Below are 24,608 nucleotides of genomic sequence, written 5' to 3'. Positions count from 1 at the left end.
CTAAAGAAAGACAGGAAGTTCAAAGACAGATCACCAACATGTTAGAACAAGACATTATCAGGCACAGCCACTCTCCATGGGGAGCACCCATTTTTCTGGTGTCAAAAAAACCTGACGCTTCAGGTAACAAAAATGGAGATTGGTAATAGACTATAGAAAGTTAAACGAGAAAACCGTTAAAGACAAATACCCTATGCCAAATATCAACGATGTCCTAGACAGAATTGGTAGAGAGCTCTTCAGGTTCTAACCAAGCCACGTTAGTGCCAAGCCAGGCAGACATATTTTCGTCTCTAAGAATTCCAGACCCAATTCGTTTCCTGCCACCTTATGATGGCAATCCAAATAAACTACACGACTTTGTTAATAACGTGGAAGAAATTCTAATTTCAATTAGGGACACAGACAAAACACCATACGGACGCACCCTCTTGAGGGTGATTAGACAGAAACTGGAGCGCAAAGCCGAGGATGCGATTCATACAGCAGGAGCTGGTCTTAATTGGGATGAAATTAAAGACGCACTAATTTTGTTCTGTGCCGACAAGCGAGACGAGCAAGCCCTAATGGCCGAATTATACGGTCTCGCTCACGCTCAACTCCCAATCCAGATTTTGTTCAAGAAAATTCATAATATAGAACAAGATTCTGAGAAATACTCTCAAAACCCCCAACTGCACAATATAGACGAGGACTCAAATTTTCAACAAAGTGCCTCGAGAAACAGACAGGATACTTAATAAAGAAACAACCCGGGTCCCCCCTACCATACATTTTAATCCACCTCAAATCTAATCCGCTAAAATTCCCAATAGACACAGGGGCGACCATGCCATTCATCAAGACAGAATTAACTTGTCCGACCCAATCTCAATTAAAACCGCACTTAACGTGCACCAAGTTTTTCAAAAAGCAATAATACCCGTATTTGCAGAATTTTCTGATAACACGCGTTTTCAAGTAATACTATTCAAATTTCACCCATTCTTTGATGGGTTAATCGGAATGGACATTTTGCAAAAGTTAGGAGCAACAGTTAACATTCCAAAAGCAATCGTAAAAACTCAATATTTCAAAATTAAATTACACTCGGAAAATAACACAACTTCAGAACTACACGTCTTAGACGAAGTTTCTAAAAACATAGCTAAGCTACCAGTCACCATTGATAACGGTGAATTCTGGTACGAAACTACAAAAATCTCCGACAATCTACTCATATCAGGAGGTCTATACCAAGCTATAGACAATTCCAGTTTTATGGAAGTAGTCAACGTTTCTCAAGACAAACAGAAATTGTGTCTTGACGCAAAACTACAGGTCGAGAGATATGCCGGAAACGATTTTATCGAAATAAATGCTATATCCGAGTTTAGCAACAACACCCCACAAGACAGAACGAATATAATTACCAAACTAAAGACAGACCATTTAAACGCAGAAGAATTTACTGCATTAAAGAATCTCTGTAAAAGGTTTCCAAATTTGTTCCACCAAGAGGGGGACAACTTGACTTTTACCAACCTTGTTAAGCACAAAATACAAACTACAGACGAAATTCCAATACATTCAAAGCCATTATGGTATAGTCCTAAAGAAAGACAGGAAGTTCAAAGACAGATTACCAACATGTTAGAACAAGACATTATCAGGCACAGCCACTCTCCATGGGGAGCACCCATTTTTCTGGTGTCAAAAAAACCTGACGCTTCAGGTAACAAAAATGGAGATTGGTAATAGACTATAGAAAGTTAAACGAGAAAACCGTTAAAGACAAATACCCTATGCCAAATATCAACGATGTCCTAGACAGAATTGGTAGAGCTAAGTATTTCACAGCTCTAGATTTGGCAAGCGGATATCACCAAATAGAAATGGACCCCAAAGATATCAGCAAAACAGCTTTTTCCGCAATTGAAAGCCATTTCGAGTTTGTGAGAATGCCATTCGGCCTCACTAACGCCCCAGCAGCAACTTTCCAAAGAGTGATGGATGACATCCTAGCAGACCTGAACGGTAAATTCTGTCTTATATATCTTGACGATATGATAATTTTTTCAGCATCACTCCAAGAACATGTTAATGATCTGAAGCTAGTATTTGACAGACTAAGTAGAGCGAATTTGAAATTGAAAAAAGAAATTGAGTACCTGGGTCATGTAGTCACCAATTCGGGCATAAAGCCCAACCTCAAAAAAACTGAAAAGCTTTACTTTTCCCATGCCTAAAACACAAAGACAAATTAAATTCTTTTTAGGATTACTTGGCTATTGTAGGATTTTCATAAAGGATTTCGCAGCAATCACGAAACCACTGACACAACAATTAAAGGGCAAAGCTACTGTAAAAATAAATGAAGAATTTATTAGGGCTTTCGAAACGTGCAAAACGTTACTTTGCAACGACCCGATCCTCCAGTACCCAGATTTCAACAAGCCTTTTATACTTACCACAGACGCTAGCAATTTCGCTATCGGGGCAGTCTTGTCCCAAGGTACTCTCAACCAAGACAAGCCCCTATGCTAGCAGAACGCTATCAGATACAGAAACAAATTATTCGACCGTAGAAAAGGAAATGTTGGCCATAATTTGGGCCACAAAACACTTTCGCCCCTATCTGTACGGGCAAAAATTCAAAATAGTCACAGACCACAGGCCACTTTTGAACCAAATTCAAAACTAGTTAGATGGAAACTTCAATTATTGGAATATGACTACGAAGTGGTCTACAAAAAGGGGTCTCAAAACGTGGTGGCCGACGCTCTTAGTCGTGTTACTGGTGAAATTAACACTAATTCCTTCCTAACTTGCCTCCACAAACAGCGTTACCCCTAACGCAATTCCGATTTCCAATAAACCACTAAACGAATTTAATATACAAATAATTTAAAAAAAAAAAACACAACTAAACCAAAAAAATTGACTTCTATGCCCTTTAAGAACAAAATAAGAAGAACCATAGCTGAAACTCATTATGATAAACAAATCATGGCTAATATTCTAAAACAAATTCTAAAACCTAACAAAACTTGTGCTATTTTTGCACCAGACGAAATCTTCGAAATTATTAAAGACACCTTAAAAGAATATTTTCTACCTACCGCACTGTACAAGGTCATAAGATGCACCACCTTATTACAAGATATAACTGATACAAATGAACAGGAAACAGAAATACGAAAATATCATTTGGCAAACAATCACAGGGGAATAGACGAAACAGTAGCCCACTTAAGAAGATCCATATATTTCCCATTATTAAAAACAAAAGTAACCCATATCATTAATGATTGCGATGTCTGCCAAACACTTAAATACGACAGGCAACCGCAAAAGGTCGAATTTTCCGAAACCGAAACCCCATCACACCCCATGCAAATTATACATACGGACATGTATACGATTAATGGCAAGACAATTTTAACCCTCATTGACAAATTTTCGAAATTCGCTGCGGGATATACAATCATGACTAGGGACAGCTTAAACGTAGTCAAAGCAATGAGAAATTTTCTATCAACCTTTGGAATTCCAAAGAAACTCATTTGCGATCAAGGTTCGGAGTTTGCAAACAAACTTGTTAAGGACTTTTGTGCACAATATAATATCATACTGCACTTCACGTCGTTCCAACAATCTTCGAGTAATTCCCCGGTAGAAAGACTCCATTCGTCCCTAACAGAAATATACAGGATAATACTAAATAAAAGAAAAACAGAAAAACTCTCTTGTGACCACGAAGACATTTTTTTCGAAACCCTAATTACATATAACAACTCAATTCACTCAGCGACAAAGTACACCCCCTTTGAGATATTTCACGGAAGACCCCACTTACTAACACAGGGGATCAATCCGAATAACGAACACGACTATCTTGAAAAACTTAACGAATTCCGTAATACTATCTACCCTGACTTAAAAGAAAATATGGAGAATAAAATGAAAGACAGAATTGCAAAAAGCAATGAAGATAGAAACCCACCAATTGCTCTCGAAATAGGTAAAACAGTTTTTAGAAAGGAAAATAGGAGAAATAAATTGACACCACGATTCAAGAAACACACAGTTAAGGAAGACAAGGGCTTAACATTTATATCACACAAAGACCAAAAGATTCATAAAGATAAAATTAAGAGAAGAACAAAATAGTAATATTGGTCATATTTTACAGATTTTGCTCCGTAACGGCACAAGTAATCAAAATTCAAACACTGGAGGAGTATGACAAAATCGCAAAAATAGACCTGGGAGACGCAAGAGTCATACAGTCATACAAACATTTACTCCACAAAATTAACATACAGGACCTTTTAGAAAATATTATGAAGTACTTAACAGGCTAGTAGAAGTAAGAGTTTCAGATGAAATTATAAACGGCTTAAAAGCCAAAATAGATCAGCTAAAAACCAAAATAAACACCTTATTACCCAAAGAAAGAAAAAAAAGAGGTATTGTAAACGGTCTTGGTAGCATAATAAAAGTAGTAACTGGAAATATGGACGCTAAAGACGCCCAAACTATTGACGAAAAGTTTAACGTTGTTAAGGAAAATGAAAATCAAATAACAGAAAAAATCAACAAACAAACACTCTTTAACAAAGAAGCTATTCTAAGACTTGAGAATATAACAAAACACATTAATCAAGAGCAACTAACAATTAACAATTTTATTAAGAATTACAATAACAACATTTACAAGACTCTGAATGATGAGCATAAAGAAATACACCTACTCCAATATATCACTAGAATTAATTTCAATATAGACGTCTCAAACAACCACATAAGTAACATAGCCGAAAGCATCTTATTAAATCTTATACCCAAATTTATATTGTCAGAAAACGAGATAAAATCTATTAACGAATTCATAATAAAACAAAATGTCAAAATAGAATCCGATGAACACTTATACAGATTGTTAGCTCTAGAAACCTATATTAACGATTCCTACATATTATTTCATGTTAAAATACCCATATTTAAGACACAAATGTATACACTAACACACATTGTCCCTTTACCATTAAACAAAACCAAATTTCTAATTGTACCCAACTATATATTACATGATAAGGATAAGCAAATTTTGTATGTAGAGGACAAATGCCCTAAAATTTATCGAACATATATATGCGAAGGTCAAGGTCAAGGTTAACGGCTTAACATATGACGATACAGTGATGGAATTCGACCAAGACACAAAATTCTCCGTAAAATTATTCGAGCAGATGAATATAAAAATCACTTTCGAAGACATAAACCTGCACAAACTCCATCTACAAGCCTTATCAAGCCAAGATGACATCATCACCATGAAGACTTCGGCTACAAGTCACCTCTTCACAATTTATATATTATTCGTATTCCTGACCATATGCACAATATTGACCCTGATGTTGAAAAGAAGAAGCACCATTATCAACCCTGTGGAAATTCCGTTAAATTACGTTCCGGCCATTCCTTCGATGTGGCCGTCACTTCATTCCAGGGTGGGAGGAGATACCGATATCGCAGTACAGAGTATCCACGATTCGGTACCACCCGCCAAGCCGCCAAAACAGTCATTGCCCCTATGAGCTGATTCGAAACTGCAACTATGTTGCAAAATGCAGACACAGCACGTTGACAGGATGTGATTGCGACAATTCTCGGTTAAGAAACAAGAACCGCCGCACCAGCACTTCGATATATACATGTTGCCAACGAACTCTAGAATTCTTTTGTAAACATTTAGCTTAGCTTAAGTTTGGAAAATAAAAGCACAGTTAGTTCCATTTTGGACGACAAAAAACTGAGATTGATTTTTATTCGGCGGAGATCTTCTTAATATTTTTCTGGGCAACCTCTTCCACACTCGGTGTACTGAGACACTGGTATCTCGTGCTCTAAAAGTCCATCTCGCAAAAGCTCCTTCTGAAGAGATGTTGGCACGTTTCTCCAAGGCAGAGAAAGCTCTACGGGTCCTTGCTTATGTTCATCACTTCATTCAGCGGTGCAGGAAGCAGACATATCCATCTGATGTGCATTTGATGGCCACTGAAATCGCCGCCGCCGAGTGGTTCCTAATTTCGAACACTCAGCGCAGAGAATTCCCTGTGGAATATCACTGCCTAAGTGAAAAGCGTCCAGGGCGTGCGGCCGTGTGGCGGCTTCCGAAAGCCTTCAATACAATGAACGGCATCCAGTGATTCTTCCCTATAACTGCCTGCTTTCTTGCCTAATTGCGAATTTCACTCATCGCATAACTCTCCATGGTGGTAACCAGTTAATGGTGCGCCTTATCCGGTCGAAATACTGGATTCCGAGAATTAAGAACCTGATGAAAGCAGTAGTAAATTCGTGCAAAGTATGTGTGATCCACAAAAAGCGGTTGCAAAGCCAACTAATGGGTGTCCTGCCAAAAGAAAGAGCATCGTTCTCCCGACCATTCACGTATGCTGGCATGGATTACGCCGGTCCGTTCGATATAAAGAACTACACGGGAAGAGCATGTCTTATTAAAAAGGGGTATGTGTTAGTTTTTGTTTGTTTTTCCACCAAGGCCATCCATTTAGAGCCTACATCTGACTTAACGACCGAAAAGTTTCTTGCCGCTTTCTCTCGTTTTGTATCCAGAAGAGGGTGTCCACGTCAAGTCCAGTCAGACAATGGCAAAACCTTTGTTGACGCTGCCGCCCTGCTTTCCCGCGATTTCCTTCAAGCCGTAAAAGAGTCGGTGACGAATGCCTATATTCATCAAGAGATGCAATGGCAATTTATTCCTCCAGGGGCACCCCATATGGGAGGCCTTTGGGAAGCAGGCGTAAAAAGTTTTAAGACGCTATTTTACAAATGCACTGCCACACGAAAGCGTGCCTTAACTCTAGGCCGCTCTCTCGTATGTCTGAGGATCCGACAGATTTGCTGGCTCTGACGCCAAGTCATTTCCTTGTCTGGGGACCCCTTATGTCCACGGTGGAACCCGAAGTAAAGGGAGAAACGAAATCCATTGTTAATCGGTGGCAGCATTTGAAAGCTCTCCATCAGCAGTTCCGTGTGCGATGGAAAGAAGAGTACCTCAAAGAACTCCACAAGCGCTCTAAATGGCAGGCCAAAAATCTCCGCATCGATGACATGGTCGTCATCAAGGATGACAACTTACCCTCTAATGAGTGGCGGCTCGGCAGAGTTGAGTCTGTTTTCCCAGGAGCCGACGGCAACGTCCGTGTAGTAAATATCCGTACTGCACGTGGAGTTGTTAAACGTCCAGTGGCAAAAGTGGTGCTTTTGCCGACGGAGTCTTCCGAATCTCCACAATAATAGGCGCTCCTCTCGTCCTTAGTTGTAGTTCGCTATCTCCTTTCGACATTGAACTACGCGCAGCATGGCCCCTCGTCAACAAAACGCACGCAGTGTTCGTGCCTTGGAGAGCAGACGTACCCGAGGTATTCAATCCTACCGATGCCGAGTCTACCGCGGTATCCATCCTCTTCGGAAGTGCGCGAGGTTCCTAAAGCTCAGCGCTGAAAAGCGTTTGCGAGCAGTCCTCATTAACAAATACTGCGCCAATTGCCTCGCTCACGAGCATTCCACGGGAGACTGCCGAAGCGGTGATCGTTGCAAGAAGTGCGACCGATCCCACTACACGCTGCTCCACATGCACGAGCAGGTTAGCTCGTTGTCGCGGTCGCGAGCCCGCTCTCGTCTCCAACCAGTGCCAACCCGGCAAGCAGCTTCGGCCTCGTCCCAACGTTCCCGCCGGGCAAAATCCGCCAACTCAGTGTAGGAGTTCACCGCCACGATGCCCGGAATCGACCACGCCAGGCCCATCGCTCTCGTCGCTGCTGCAACGCCACAGCGTGAACATCCTGATGATGTTTATCCAAAGGTTATCCAATCCGGAGTCCTGACCTTCGACGAGGGAATGCCGGTCGCTCAGAAAACTGTTTTTGGGTGGATCGTGTCCGGTGCCTGCAGCCTGCCGTAGGATGGCTGTGTTGCAACCCCAGTGATTGCAAGGGGACGGAATGTCCAAGTTACGGGGTTTGGACTGTCATCCGCTCTCCGCTCCCTCTTACGCTCTCCGCTCCCTCTTACGCTCTCCCGCTTTTCACCACAGAGTCTCCAAGGAGTCTCCGCTGCGCATCTCCAAGGATGCGCAGCGCAAGCTGCGCTAACTAATTGGAATAAGCACCAGTGTAAAGACTAATTTCGCTGAATAAACATACGCCCGGTCGCGCCCGCGCAATTATGAAAAGTCTAGTGTTCGCTTTTCTTCGAGTGTTCCTTTTCAGCATATTTGGAAAACTCCAGGACAGCACCCCCCTACAACCCATCATATAGTAACATATCCATTCTACACCCACAACTCCCCAACCACACACATTATTGTAAACAATCACACACACACATTAAGTACGAAATGTAATCAAAGATCGAGAACCCTTCGATTAAGCTTAGCTGTCATTTACGCGCAAGCAAAGTGTCCGAATTCCAAAGTCTAGACTCTGTGGCGAGACAACGTCCACATCCCCTAAATATCCGAAATAACAAAACTTTTGCCCACACAATCGTCTCAGGATTCTGAAATTACTCCCATTTTTCGGGAGCTCCTGTCTTAACGGGAGAATAGACACCTCTCTTTTCGGGAGAATAGACGTTGATAACTTTATTCTCTTAAACTTCGCTCTTAAGTTATCCCAACCTGCCTATAAAAACCCAGACATGTCCTCATACAGTAGTTCAGTTCTGAGTACGTTATCAATCGCGATAATCTCGCTAAGACCACTTCAACTTCGAAGTCAATTATCCAACCTAGTGATAATCCAAAGGCTCTAGTTCTTCCATTATTGGAAATAATAAAAACGTTAAATAATACATAAAAAACCTACTTGTGTTCCTTTTTTTATTAAACTCTCGGTCTGAATTCGTAAATATATATATATATATATATATATATATATATATTGTAATATTGAAAATCCTTAGAATGTTTCTTTATGGAGCATAGCTCCGTTTATTTTATAATTAGACTCGTGTCAGTGGTAAAACTCGACTGATTCTTAAAGCTAATACAATATTCTTCTTAGGCTATAAATTGCGCCTTCGCTTCCTCGTGAAGTCGGCAGAGAAGGCTGTTATATAATAGCATAATATGCTTCACATATTACGCTTACACAAGCAGTGTACATACAATCTTGCACATGCATAAACACATGAAACCAATTTACATTTTTGCTTACACTTAAGCGCATGATTTGTTGTGCACCCATACCGTTCTTTTTGTACACATATACTGATTAGACATTCCCGTTTCTCGCGACTCACTTCGAGCCGATCAAAACTCTGTACAGTCAGTCTTAAGCTGACAGTTTTAAAATAAAGACGCTCACTGAAATTATTCGTGTTTCAATTTATAATTGGCTTCAGCGTTGATCTTTGTCTTCGTCATAGACGGATCAATATATTCGACTCGATTCGAGTAACTACGTAAGTATATATGTATGTTAAAAGTGTTAAGCGAAAATGCTATGTGCGCACAGTATGTATACAGCGGCATTTGGTTAGCGTGGGTTATGCTAACCATGCACTTATGCAGTGTCATATATAAGTCATATAACGCTACCACTTGAACATTATTGTTTATGATAGTATTCTGAGTACATTGTACTCTATGTAAATATGTACTCTAAATATATGTGAACGCATACCACATTTCACCCTATTTTTAAAAATAACGTAACATAGTGTAGTTATATCATTCTATAATTTTTTTTTTTTGTTTTTTTGTTTTTCTTTTTGACTTATAATGCTTTTTGTATTAAATCATGACGTCATTTATGAATAAAAACTTTTAATCGATCTTATGCTTCTTTTATGCTCTTCAAGCATAGTTCTATCTCTTTTATATGCTACTTCTAATCTATATTTTATTTCCTTCGAGTAATCTTCTACATTATACAGTGGTTCTATTCTATCTGTTTTATTAAAATTTGCGAATTGCCTTGGTAATCTTCCAAAGACTAGTTCATATGGACAATAATCATGCACGACTGACTGATGGTGTTGTGTTGAAACAATACATATGTAAAATATTGTATCCAAACGTCCCAATTAGTTTTGTCTGCAGAAATGTATGAACGAATGTATTCATTGAATGTTCTATGACTTCGTTCTATTGTCCCTGAAGTCTGGCGGTAGTGGACCAACTGTGTCCACTATCACTATATCAAAAGCATTTGTTGGGGTTTCTGTGTGAGTCTTTATATGTGTCATTGTTTTCGAAATTTGTCATTTATGACATCTACGTATGTACTCTTTTATATGACGAGTCATATTTTTCCAATAAGAGTGTCTTTTTATTTTCGCTAGCGTTCTTGTATTTCCTGTATGACCTTCTTAATTGGATCGTCATGATATGTAGACAGTATTGATTGTATCTCTTTTTCATTTTGTATAATGGTCACCCGCTGGAGTAGCGCTACTCTTAATGATTTAAATTATATATTGCCCATATTTTTGAAAATATCTATAGAAATGGTTTCAAAGATTTTTTCACTTGGTGCCAATTTGAGTTGGCTGATTTTTAGTATACCGGCTTGCATTTCAAGCCTTTGGAAGAACTGACCTAAATCTAGAATTCCATTGGTATATAAATCGTCAACATCAATTCTTGCAATAACTTTTGTTCCTCGTTTTGTAAACAAATAGATTCAGTTATTCGAAAGGTCACTACTTTTCGTACTTCTTTATTTGTAATGACTTCGTGTACGTTGGGATTAGATACATTTTGGATACTTTGCCTAGGCAATAGTTCCTTATTTGTTACTGTACAGTTTTTATCTTGTCTACTTTGTTGCCTGGTAGTGACTTTCAGGACGAGAGTGCGTCTGCTACAAAATTATCTTTACCCTTTAGGTATTCTACTGTGAAGTCGTATTCTTCAAGCTCTAACCGCATGCGAGTTAATTTAGAACTGGAATTAGTCATAGAAAATAGGGACGTTAATGGTCTGTGGTCCGTTTTAATGGTGAAATGTTTGCCATAAATCTATGGTCTAAAATGGGTAATTGCCCAATGAATTGCGGCTAGTTCTTGTTCCGTTGTGCTCTTATTGCTTTCTCCTTTTGTAAATGAACGTGATGCATAAGCTATTGGGAGCTGAATCCCGTTACGGTTCTGAGTTAGAGCCGCTCCGCAAGCTTGTTGAAAATCAGGATATTTTAATAGTTTAGGGTGCATAAGATTTTCTTTAAGGTATTCGAATGCGTTCTGGCATTCGCTTGACCAATCAAAAGGGACATTCTTTTTACATAATCTAGTTATGTGCCGTGAATAGTCGGCGAAGTTCCTTATAAATCGACTATAATAGTTGCAGAATGCTACAAATCGTCTTGAGCTGTCCGCATCATGAGGGACAGGATAATTTTTGATGACGTCATATTTCTTGTCATCTGGCAATACTCCTTTGTCTGCGCATTTGTGACCTAGGAATGTCACTTCGTGCATGAAAAATGAACATTTTTCTGGATACAACTTTAGGTTATATATCCTTCATACATTAAAAACGTCAGTTAAGTTTTTAATCATGTGTTTTTCGGAACATCCTATCACCATTAAGTCATCCATATAAAGGAATGCCTGGCAGGGTTCTAAACACGAGAATATAGTCATCATCCTCTGAAATGAATTTGGTGCTATTTTAAGACCAAATGGTAATCGCCTGAAGCGATATGAGCCATTGATCGTTGAAAAAGATGTTATATTCCTTGAGTTTTCCTCAAGTTCTATTTGGTGGAAACCTGACATCAAGTCAAGGCATGAAAAGTATTTAGCTCGACCTAGTTGATCTAAAATGTCATCAATTCTAGGGAGTGGAAATTTGTCAGAAAGTAGTTTTTTATTTATTTGACGATAGTCAATTACTAATCGCCTTTTCTTATCTTGTGAATTTGGTAATGCATTTTTCGGAACTAACAAGAGTGGGCTGTTATAGTCAGATACAGACGGTTCGACGGTTTTGTCGCTAATTTCCATACTTGTTTTTGAATTTCTTCAATATGGCTATGCGGGCTTCTGTAGTTTTTTATATAAATGGGTTCATCATCTTTAAGTCTTTATGTTTGTTTATAAAAATTGTTTGTTGATATGGGTTCGGTTTCCAGGCTGAACACATCACTATACTGTGTGCATAATTAAGTTAATTGATTTTCAAAATGGTCTGGAAAATTTTTCTTTAGTTTTGAAAGTACTTGTTCGCTTCTATTTCCAGTGTTGGTATTATGAATGTCATAATCTTTTAAATTTTCATATTGGATTTTGTTGACCAATTGGTCGAAATTAGTTGTATTTAGAAGTCGATTGTATACATGTTTGGATGCTGCTATTGTATTTGCAACATAAATCCCATTGTGTATTTCCTGATTAGGAACAAATATGTAATCATTTACAGCATTAATGTCTATTTTCCGAATAACTTGTGAACTGGCTGGCAAAAGAACTGTATTGTTGCCAGCGCTATATGTTATCGGTACATATATTGGATAATTCAAATTTTGGGGTCTAATTATAAACAAGTCTTCACTTGTTTTGATATCTAGTTGACAATTGAATTTTTTTATGAAATCAATTACTATTATCACATGGTATTGAAAAATTTGAGCCTACCAAATGAAATTCATGTGGAATAATATATTTTGTTGACTGGAGTTCTATTGAGGTGGTTCCTTGAGACTTTATTACATCTTGGCCTATGCCTTGGATGTTTATTATTTTTTCATCCTGAATTTTGAAGTCATCAGAATTTACATTTAAAAGTGAGATATTTGCACCGGAATCTATGAGAAATGTTTGTTTATTTTTAGTTGAATGATTATAGAAAGTTACGAATATATTAGGACTATAATTGATGGAATGAACTTTTACATTTATTGGTTGTTTCCTAAAGGGTTCTGTGATTTCCGACGTAGTTTGTGCGATTGGTTGTTGATCTGCGTTTCATAAAACCGTGTTGACACGGTGATATGATTAATCTACACATAATAACATTTTCAAAAAGTTTTGGGATAGCCGACAATTTAGAGATTCCTCTGTAATTGCTTGCATCCAGCTTGCTAGGAATCACAAAGGACTCCTTCTATATATGAGGGAATTGTGAAGATTCCAGATATAAGGTAAACAGTTTCAGTAGAGGCTTGCACAACGCTTCCGCTGAGAATCCAAGCACACAGCCAGGGATTCGATCGGGACCTGGCGAATAGACCGGTTTAACACGCAGTGAGCTTTCGTTTATAGTGGTGCAAAATATTAGATTTGACTTAGATATCGCATGAGAGTATGGCTGTCCGGAATGAGGTAAAGTTCAATATGCTTTTTGAATAAACTAGGCGAATAGATCGGCTATTGACTGATCCGATGTTACCGTAGTGTTTTCAAAAAATAGCGGGGAAGGGTAAGAATTTGTTTTTCGCTTAGTGTTAACGACATTATAGAACTGTTTCGGATCCTGTGCAAACTGGAACTTACAACGGTTTAAATAATTTTTGTAGCACTGAGCGTTAAGCACGGTAAAGTTTAACCGAGCGCTTAAATATTTACAAAGGATGGACTGAGAACCGGTATTTTTAAATTTTATATAGAGTCTGGACTTTACATTAACCCTTTATGTCAACCCTTGATTAAACCAAGGAGGTTTAGAGATTGACGGATCGGAACACCGGAACACAAGAGTCAAAAAATGATTTAATTGTGGTATAAAACATATTAATGGTATCCGTCATTACCAATGACCAATTAAAGCCAGCTATAAAATTGTTTAGCCTTCGAAAATTTGCCTTGCGAAAACAGGGAATTCGCTTCGTTGACTTCTCTGAATTTACTTTTAATACCGTACCTATGTCGATTGTCACCTTGAAAGTAGGATGATATGGATCTTCAGGTTGAGAAAGAGGTGCTACCCTGGACAGAAACACACTTTCAGGACTTGTTACAAAACAAAGATCCAACAGTCGACCAAGAGTGTTTGGAAAATAATTAACTTGCGACAACGATAAGTCGAGCAAGCCGTCAATAAAGTCATGTTGTGCTAAAGGGAGAAGGATATTCGATTGTTTTTCTGGGGACCACATTGTGCCAGGTATATTAAAATCACCTAGAACTACCAATTGGTCCTTGTCAGACAGTTTATTCAAGATGGATTGGATAGCGGACTGAGAGCGGATTCTGATTTTCTGGGAATTCAGAAGATGGCGGAATATACGAGCACTTAATAACGTAATAATAACTGAGCTGTCGGAAAATGACAGCTTTACGCATACGAATTCTGAGTTACGGGAATCGTCCAAAAGTAGCTCCTCCGACGCGAGGGTAGATCTAACCGCAATTAAGACTCCACCTCCCCGTCTGGATGGACGGTCAAATCTATATATAGTGTACATACCTGGACAGACTTCGTAGTTAAGTAACTCCGGCTTTAACCAAGTCTCTGTGAACACGATTATATGGGATGCAAATGAAAGACTATCACAATACAATTTGGTTAATTTGCTACGCAAGCCTCTAACATTTTGATAGGAGATAGTAAGATTCGTTGTTAGTTTTTTGAAGAGGAAGATGATGAAGAGGCGGATGATGTCCACGGGCCCCTTTTTCCTATTTTTGATCTTAGCTTCGAACTCTTTTACCACCATACAATCCGGCCAAAAATAACCCGAACATATGGCCGAAAAAAGCTCGTTTGGGACAGTTATATTGAAAGATGATATGTCCCTAGCGTAAGAGAAGTTACATTTTTCCACTTTTATATTATCGGCTTTTGTTTTGTCTTGTATATAAGACAATACATCAGACGATGTTTGATCAGGGGAAAGCCGAGAAACGAAAATTTGTTTCTTTAGTGGAACCACCGCGAGGGGTTTTTCCAGATTGTATTTTTGAAGTGCCATCTTGTGCCGGTAGACCGGACTCAATGTTCCCTTGTGGTGGTAAACTAATCAAGACAGGTGGAATCACTGGTTGAGAAACCAGTGCAGACAATTCGGAATTTTTAGCAATCACAGGGTGGGGTCCCTCCACAGCGGATTGATCGGATTGCTCCGAATCTTTTTTAGCTGCCGATCCTAGCAACATATGCGGATTTGCTGCGATTGACAGCTGATCAGTTGTCGAGTCCTGTTGATCATTTGCCCGTGGTTGCGGGGCCTTAGGCAGTCTACCACTAGCGGCTTTTTTGCGCTTTGGAGATTCATCTAATAGCTTAAGGCCATTAAACTGTGAATTAAGCGCGGAAAGAAGATCGGCTCGACGAAAACTATTTCTAGCCACGCCAAAACTGTTGATCAGTTCTTTCAAGCCACCTTTAGTTTGGCACTACAAGTCAAGCATCACAACAGTAATTTAGATTTTTACACTTTGCTAGGTCATTACTTGTACGGCCATCAAAACCAGCGCACTTAGTATGCACCATTCTATCACATAGCCAACAAGTCATTTTTGGCTGCTCAGGTTTTATAACCTGGAAACAATTTTTATAAAAGCAGACAATATTTACGGTTTCCATGTTTATCTAAAATCAGACCACTGTGCACGAAAACACAAGAACAAAACTTTCGAGCGAGCTGTTAAAAGAACCGCACGAGAGCAGTTTGCACGCTGAGAAATTTAGATTTTGTGTGGGAGAGCGAAAGAGCGAGAAAGTGAGATCGAAAAGTGCAGTTTATGTGAATGCAAAAAAACAACACCAAACAGCACTGCGAACAACGGACAAAAGGGAGAGTAAACAAAACACAAAGACGAAAAATGGAAAATACTTTATAAATTTGTTTAAACTACTGCACAAATCACAAAAGAATCACTCGCGAGGCGAACGGAATCTTTAATAATTATATTTAAAATATATATGATAGTGAAAGAAGATTATTAAAAACCACGGCAGGTTTGACAAGCACAAAATAAAAATCGGGGCGCAAAAAAAACACGACCGTTCGCTTTGAAAGCTAATAGACGTAAGCTAATTGCCGTAATTGTTATTGTATCGGTTATTGTAATGGCCTCTGCCGCGACCATTACCTCTATAACCTTGGCCTCATCGATGGTTTCCCTAGTACTCAATCTATTGGCTTGCTCACCTTGTAAACCTTCATCGATATACGAGGCTTCTAAGAGCTTACGTAAGTTATCAACTTCGGTTGTGAACTGTGTAGCTGTTTTGCCTTTTTGTTGTACAGTGGATAATTTTGCATTGATGTTTTGGAATGTCTCCCCAACAATTGAAGTTTGCAGTTTATTAATTATTGCTTCAATTGTAGATTCGGTAAGTACCAGGTTCAGAGTAGTGCCAATCAATTTTGATTTTATAACTTGGACTGCAATGTCCTGAAATGGTCCTTTTGCAAGGTCAACTATTTTATTTGAGGCCATAATAAACCTCTGAAGATGGATCTTTTGTCCATCAAACTCCGGTACTGCGCTCGACACTGCCCTTATTTAGGCCCTATTGGAGGATGAATTGTCTGTCATTTTGCTTAATTTTATTTCCTGATCTTCTCTATTCCCTGAATCTTCTGGCAATTGCAACATTACTGGTATTGTTAGATCGTTCAAGTGTTCTTCTTTGATTTCTAGTTCAGAGTCAGGATCATTGAGTGATTCTGTTTCTTCTTCACTAAGAGTCAAAGCGGAATTAAGAATTGTTGGTATGTTTAGATCGAACCTTTCTTTGATATTTATTAGATTATCTTATCTTAATCTAATCAAAAATTTGGATACTGTTGTCTACTGGTTTTTGTCCAGTTTCCCTCTTGGGTCATGTATACGGGATCTAGCCTGATTAAATGATTCTACCAGAATGATTATATGCTTATTAGCAGTTTGTTTTTGGATTGTTCTATTCTGAGACAAACATTTATATGACTTATCAAATTTTTCTTTTATTTCATTTAAGATGGCTGTTAAATTTTGACAATCCATAATTTATTTGAAACATTTTTAAGTATTAAGAAGAAAAATTTTATTTTTTGATTTTATTATTATTTTTATTTCATTAATGACCTCATTATTTAAAAATTAAGTTGTTTCTAGGCCATTGGCCCTGCTCTTATATCGTTTTTTTAAACATTTATTGTGGAGTTTGTACACTTTTATGAGTGCATGTATCATCATTAATATAAAAATATAAAAGAAGAATAAGGTGCGAGGGTAAAAGAGAAAGAGCTCGCGAGAGAGGAAAGCTTAGGGTAAGGAAGATAATGGCACAGCTGAGGTGCCTCTTAATTATGCCTCCAAATTTGGCATCAAATAAAAAAATAACAATATAACGAATTGTTAGAACACCAGATAATAGAAATTGTCAATAACTTTGACTGAGATTTTGGGGAAAGATTGGTCAAAACGCATTAACTGCGAAAAGTCCAAAGACGAGGTAGAACACGTTTCCAGCTCTTACCTAAAGCTAAATGCCATGAAATCTTCCGCATTCTTATTTGCTGTACCAAATCGCATCATCGTTGACCTGGACTTGTTCTTACCTGCCAGTTTTCAGAGCTTTGTATGTCACTAATTTTTTTCGTGCAGATGGGCAAGTGGAATGCGATATGAGCACCCTTAAAATTTGTTGCTACTCGTAGAATCGTGACAGGGCGTACTGGCAAAGCCCAACTTGTACGGAATTGGCCGTTGAATATGTTGATTGGTAAACAGATTGGAGACCTTGGGTTGGTTCCACTATGTAAGACCAAATTTGAAATATTTTTGATAAACATATATATATATTATAGAAATTATAATGAGTTGGATAACGAGAATGTGGAGAATATCCCGACAGCTCTGTTTCAATGGGGTGTAAATTATCTATCAATGTGTGACGATGAGTTGTGTTATCCGTCAAGCGAGACGGAGTAGATTCTTCGAAAAATGACGATGAGTTTTATTTAAATCAAAAATAAGGTGTGAAAGATCGGTATATGATTATCAATAAGTGATATCGCTAAGATGTATTACTAGTCGATACAACTGAATTCTAAAATGTAACGAGTTATTTCAGAGACAAAGCAGTAATTTGTTGGCATGCGATAATTTTAAAATACACTTAATGGTAAAATTGTATAAATTAATTTTAATAAAGCTTGAAGGTTATTAAATAAAATATTACTAAGCTTCTCAAAAAAATTTGATCTTGGTATCCTGGTTTCCTGAATAAAAAGGCTTACACTAGGACGTGTAATGGGTATGTACATTGTTGGCGTTGATTCTTCTTCTTATCCTCTCTGCTCTTTTTTCTATATGGTCAGTGTGTGGATCGCTTCTTGGAAAAAGGAATGAGAAATAAGATGAGACGATGTATTGTGAACGAAGCAAGAGTGATAGTCATTTTTAAATAGCCAAAGCCAACGCAAGTAAACTCGTTAACTGCGCATAGTCTTGGAAAAGTCAGCAGACAACGACAATCCAAATTTTTTATTTGTGTATCAGTTGAACATTTTTGTAACAACATTTTTTCTGCCGTCTGAAGTCGTTTTAGTTTAAGCCTGGCATAGTTTCCGCATTTTCCTAACTTTATTTCTAGCTCTGTTTGGAATCTGCGCATACAACGTGTCACCTGTCCCGTACATATTTTGATAATTTCTGAGGCTGTGGCCCTTTCTTCTAACAAAATCCAGCTTCGGCTTTTTCGTTCTCCGAAGTGTCTATGGTTACTGGGTATAGGGTTACTAGACAGTGGATCGGCTATGACGATCAACTACCCCTGTACACGATTTTAAGGTCTTTTAATGTTATTTGCCCAGAAATCACATAATTTACCAAGCAATCCTTCTCTGATGTCGAATAGTTTTTCTCGATATGACTATTACATTGTCTGGGTCAGTACCTTGGCTGACACAATATCCTACAAATGTTTTTGCTTAAAAAATGTATTTTTTTTTTTTTTTGATTTTAACCTTAGTTTTGCATCCTTAAGCATTTTCGATTCAATCACTCGGTCCTGAGGCCGTTAAAATGCTAAGTGTAATTCGAGAGGCATCACTCACTAGCGTGAATGCCGTGAACCCTCGACTTGGTGCTTCCAGAGGTATTTGCCAGTATTCATTCTTGAGATTTAAGACTGCTGATAATTCGTCACACTCTTAATTGGTCGAAAACATAATTTATCCGTAGCATTGGGTTTATAAATTTTCCGTTTTTTTGTCTGAAGTCCACACATAGTCTTTATTCGTTTTCCTCGCCGGTATATGGATTTCATGACTGGCGCGACTGATTCCGTCTCCGACTTGCGCGAGGAATTTCCATCCAATTACAAAGCATCTCCTGGTATCAGGAGGCGCATGTACAGTCAGCTGTTGCCGAATTCTACTTCTTCGTCGAGATGTGCACTGATCCCACTGCACCATTCATCTGGCTAATCTAACTTGCCGTCTTGTCCTTGTAATAGTTCCTCGTGTTGCGTTCTGTCTCTGGACTGAATCTGTTTAGATTCGGTGTCCCTTGCCCCTCCACTTCCTTACTCATTCTGTACGTTACCTGTGCTGCGACATTGGCGGACGAGTGCCAGGATCATGAGTTCCTCCACGTTGTCCACGTGCTAGGATGTTAACGATATTCGTACGTCTATCGTGTAGTTCTCTTTGATGATCTCCAGAGTATCTCTAATCCCTTACTTCCTTTACCTCACTCTTGCTCCGAGTTCAAAGTGTCTCATTGACAGGAAGTATGTCTGGAAACTCTATGAATTTGTCCCAAGTCCTCCAGTGTCTGATGTCAGAAATTAACCATTTCAGAGCCTTTTCCTGAACTCAACTCCGTCATAGCTGGAAAATCATATTTAGGTTTCAACCGTACATTCTTGCAGACAAAAATGAACACAAGGAGTTTTTCTGTTCCGTAAAATCGAAAGACCATTTCCTGGCCTGTTTTGTTAATATCGTGAAATCCGAGTAGTGTGGCCTGGGTCCATCTGGGCATGGCTTTCTTTCTAAGCTCGATCCCCATTCGTTGACCTTTGTTCCTCAGACTTGCAAAAATTACTTCCCCCTTGGGGCTCATCAACTTTATGCTCGGACTTCGCCTGTCGCGTTATGCTACTTCCAACCTCTGCCCAGATTTCTTTGAGCTTTGAATCGATTTCTGTTTCGGCGTAATATTTAACCAATCCAGAATTCGTTTTTTTTTTTGGCATAAAGTCTAAATTTTTATGTCAATATATCGTCCTTTAGTAATTATTTTCTAATAGAAAATTGAATATACAAATAAAAACCAAAACAAAAATTTACCGAAAGCTTCACTAAATCGTTTTATGAGCTTTTAAAGGTGAAGTGTTAAACTGCTGATTGAGAGAATGCAATTCCCGCCAAATTATTTGCTTATTTGCCAAGACACCCCAGCAAATGGGACGCCGAAATTTATCTTACCAAAATGCAGGAGAAAGATTAGAAAGGAAACTGGCATCGAATCTGGCAAGTGAAAGTGACCACGACACAAGTCGTTTGATTCATGCAGCAACTGCTTCTGCTAGAAGAGAATGCAAGAGGGACATTGCCTTTGTTCTTAAAGAAACTTTGAAAACACCAGAATTTCCAAGCGAAACAATGGCAAAAACCAACTCTCTTTCACCAGATGAAGCTCATGCTTACCTCCTGGAAAACACGCTGACAAAACAAAAATATATAAGCACCAGGCTTTTAATGAAGAAGGCTTTTAATGAAGGCCCTATAATGAAGTGATCGAAGCAAAATTACAGTGCCGACCAGAGGGTATAGAAGTAATGCTCAGGTGCTATAAAAAAATCTCTTGGATCATACAGCGCATAGATTAGTTAAGTTGCAATCTAATGTTCTCAAGCAATTTCTAGATATATTTAAAATCAAATTAAAATTGAGTTGATAAAGGAAACTGCTCCACATAACTCCACATAATGATGTAAAAAAAAAAATCATTTAGATAATCAAATTAATAATCTTACGCCATTTACTTGTAAATGCGATGAAACTAGTGACATAGAAGTTACCTATGAAATGCACATGACACCTATAGATGGAAAAGTCCTAATCGTATTAACAGACACTAAATCTACTCAATGTTGTCCGATCTGTGGAGTCAGCCCACAACACAAATGTTGAAATTTACAAATTTTAGTTCAGAAACCTTTGCACCAAAAGTGAAATTTTTACAATTTGGGGTAAGTCCACTACATGCTTGGATCCGGTTTTTTGAATTTGTTTTAAACGTATCATACAGAGCCGAGATTAAAATGGGTATTCGAAAAAATATATTCAGGAGGGAATGTGGAGAGAAATGGGCCTTAGATTAAGCATGCCGAAGCAGAATGGCAATACGGCAAGAAGAGCTTTCGCAAGTACTAAATTCTCGTCGATAACCAGCTTCAAAGAAAATCTTTTGGAAAAGTTTCACATTATTTTAATAGCAATATCGTCCAACTATTTTATAAAGTCCGACAAATTTCGTTCTTTTTGCGATATAACTTTTCAATTATTGTAGTATTTGTTGAAACCAAGATTAACGCAAACATCAACTCGGAAGAATTTTTTTATCCGAATCTTCTCCAATTCTTTCGTAAAGATAGAGGCTACAGAGGAATAATTTTTCAGAAGTTATAAAATCTTTGAAACAAATTTTATAAGAAGTTTGTCCAATGGGGTATTCCTCTTGATGGGGGGAATGTTAGAGACACACAAAAGAGAATTTGAGTTCCTGAATAAGTTATTATATAAACAATATCTCTGATGTTGAAAATAACATCAAGAAGAACTTTACACATTCTGGCGGTTTATTGGTTCCAACAAGAATCAATGCCCTCTGCTTTGATATATTGAAATTTTTCATCAAACTCTGATTTTGGCATCCTATTTATCAACTATCTTTGAGTCGGCTGTTGTCGGAATGATTAAGACGTTTTAGGCAAGATTTTGGAAATTTTCCATACTGGGTCGTTAGATATTATTATTGATTGTATTTCGAGCCTTCTCTTCCTCTAAGGATGCATTATTCGTCATCATTACTTAAGGGATCTTTATTGAAGATAAAAATTCCTATGATCTTGGCGATTTACAAGAATGGTAGTAAAACGGTTGTCTCCAACGACAGGTCATTTGTTAAAATCGGCAATATTGCTAAACTTTTTAAAAGGATTGTGTTACGTCGACGTATTAGTGCCCTGTTACTGGACCAATGGAAAGCCATCCGATGTTCAGTGGCAAGGTTGCCAGAGTAAGCTTGTTGTATTGGGCTCGTTGAATCTTGGAAAGATTCTCATCTTTCCAACCAAACGAGAATAAATATTAAAAGTGCCTGTAAAATAATTGCGTTTGTATTGCCCCACAAGCTTAGCCGAAAAATGTTTCGGTCACATTCCCTCCTCTTCACTTGGTGCAAAATAAATTGCCGGTGCCGGTCTTCAATTCCTGTGGGCCGTATTCACCGTCTGCTCTGGAAAGGCAACTACGCGTGTGGGTGCAGGCGCCCCAGTTTACCTAGCTGCCGTAATGGAATATCTGGCCCTGAGGTTCTCGAGTTGGCTGGCAATGCTGCTCGTGACAACAATAAGACTAGAATTATTCCTCGCCATTTGCACCTGGCCATCCGCAACGACACGGAGTTAAACATGCTGCTCTCCGGCGTCACAATTACACAAGGATGCTCTCTGTTGCCTAAAAAGTCAGAAAAGAAGGCCTAAACGTTTCAAAGGCTAAGCTAAAAAACAACACGTACATAAAATCGTCAATCGATGCTGTTTCATGCTCGGTTGTAATTTGATTTGCTGATTTTTTATTGTCACTGCAATACTCATATAAGCTTAAGCGGGCTCCGCCCTTTAAGATGTAAATTACACGGGATGCTGGATATAATCCAGTCCAATCGTTTAGTTCGTTATTTTATAAACCACCCTGAACGCCATTTATCCGTAGCATAAATGTGCTACATTTTATTATAACCACACAGGACACCAAATATTAAGTTCAAAACGAAAAAGTATTTATATATAATTATAACTTCGCGGCGTATTGGTTTATAAAAAAAAAGTTTATTGATCAAAAAAACTTAAGCGAATGTCGGAGGCAAATTCACGTCTTACACAATTGAAGTATGAATAAAATCTAAATCTAATTTGCAAAGCGAACGCTTAGCAAGCCCTTGGCTGAGCTTATTTACTTCTTCATATTGAGCGTACATAAGCTCTCATATATGCTTGCTTTTATTATATACGGCAGGAAAATGAAATCTTCTAAAGATACCATCTAACGTCCTTGGATGGCATGCACGATTCATAACCCTCAGCTGAGGGCTTATGCCTACGTACTAAACAAAAACCTCCGCTCTCTCTCCTGTCCTTGTCAAGCTCACCGGGACTGCCAGTCAAGGTATTTCATCGGTGAGCAGGATGTGGTACCAAGTTGCACACCATCTTCTTTTGCGGTGCACAGCAGCGCCTTTTTACGACCAACTGAGCGTACAGTCGTAGAGTTCTTGCCCCGCCAACATACGGGGGTACTCCTTATCTATAGTTCCGATTGGCCATCTCGTCCTTACGGACACGCTTCATCATGGTGACGATGATCACGTGAGCCCCATCCCAAACGATTTTGTCCGCCATCATAGCAGCAACCAAGCCTCTCGGGCTGAGAGGTGACCCAGCGAGCGCCACGAGTTGCGCCCTCTCCTCGGCGAACCTGGAGCAGTGCAGTAGGATGTGCTCTGCGGTTTCCACTGCGTCTGTGCAATAAAGGCACTGGGCTGTAGCCACGTGGCGGAACCTAAATAGGTACCCTCGAAAACAGCCATGGTCCGTGAGGAACTGGGTCATGTGGTAGTCCACCGTTTTGTGCTCGCAATCAGCCCACTCCGTTAGTTGCAGGATGAGTTTGTAAGTCCAGCGTCCCCGTTGTGACTCTTGCCACCTGGTCTGCCATACTCCTCGAATCCACTCTTTGATCTCTAATTGAGTGTATCCCTCACTCGCAAGGTATTTGCCCTTTATGTCCAGGTCAATGGGTGTAATGCCTGACAGAGCGTGCGCTGCGTCGTCCGATATGGTTCTAAAGCCTCTGATTAGCCTGAGAGCCATTGTCCGTGATACTGCGCGGGCACTATCTAGATAGGTTTTCTTGGTCGAAACGCAGCTCCAGATAGGCGCAGCATAAAGTAGCGTTTGAAACCGCCACTAACAGTCTCCTAGCCGGCAGTCTGGGTCCTCCCACGTTGGGCATGATTCTCGCCAAGGCTGCTGCTGTCATTGCCGCTTTTTTGCTGGCATACCTTGCGTGAGCCTTGAACGAGAGCCTTCGGTCTATTAGAACACCAAGGTATTTCAACGTTTCTGCTGAGGCGATTTCAACTCCTTTGACTTCCACACGCATGCACTCAACGGACTTTCTGCTGCTCAGCAGGACTACTTCAGTCTTATGCGCAGCTATTTTAAGTCCGACTTTCTCGAGCCATTCTATGGCCGCCGTGATTGCCATGTTACTTATGTCCTGGAGCTCCGGTATTGTCTTGGCGACCGCTGTTATCGCAACGTCGTCGGCGAAGCAGTGCAGCTCCACACCTCTGGGCTTGCTAATGCTCAGTATTCCATCATACATAATGTTCCACAAGATCGGTCCTAGTACCGACCCTTG

At 39.1% G+C, this 24,608-nt stretch overlaps 1 protein-coding gene and 1 pseudogene across 1 annotated transcript in view; one reads left to right on the top strand and one right to left on the bottom strand.

Moving 5' to 3' along the window:
* Positions 1-24,608, bottom strand: part of Myo81F (Myosin 81F) — a 1,965,857-nt gene that overhangs the window by 353,351 nt on the left and 1,587,898 nt on the right. The window lies entirely within an intron of this gene.
* On the top strand, positions 22,376-22,666 carry CR40182 (annotated as a pseudogene).

Source organism: Drosophila melanogaster, chromosome 3R, assembly GCF_000001215.4.
Source record: "Drosophila melanogaster chromosome 3R".
In the NCBI taxonomy this organism is placed as follows: Eukaryota; Metazoa; Arthropoda; class Insecta; order Diptera; family Drosophilidae; genus Drosophila; species Drosophila melanogaster.
Note: the sequence above shows the minus strand (reverse complement) of the source record. Positions and strands in the feature narration are given on the sequence as shown.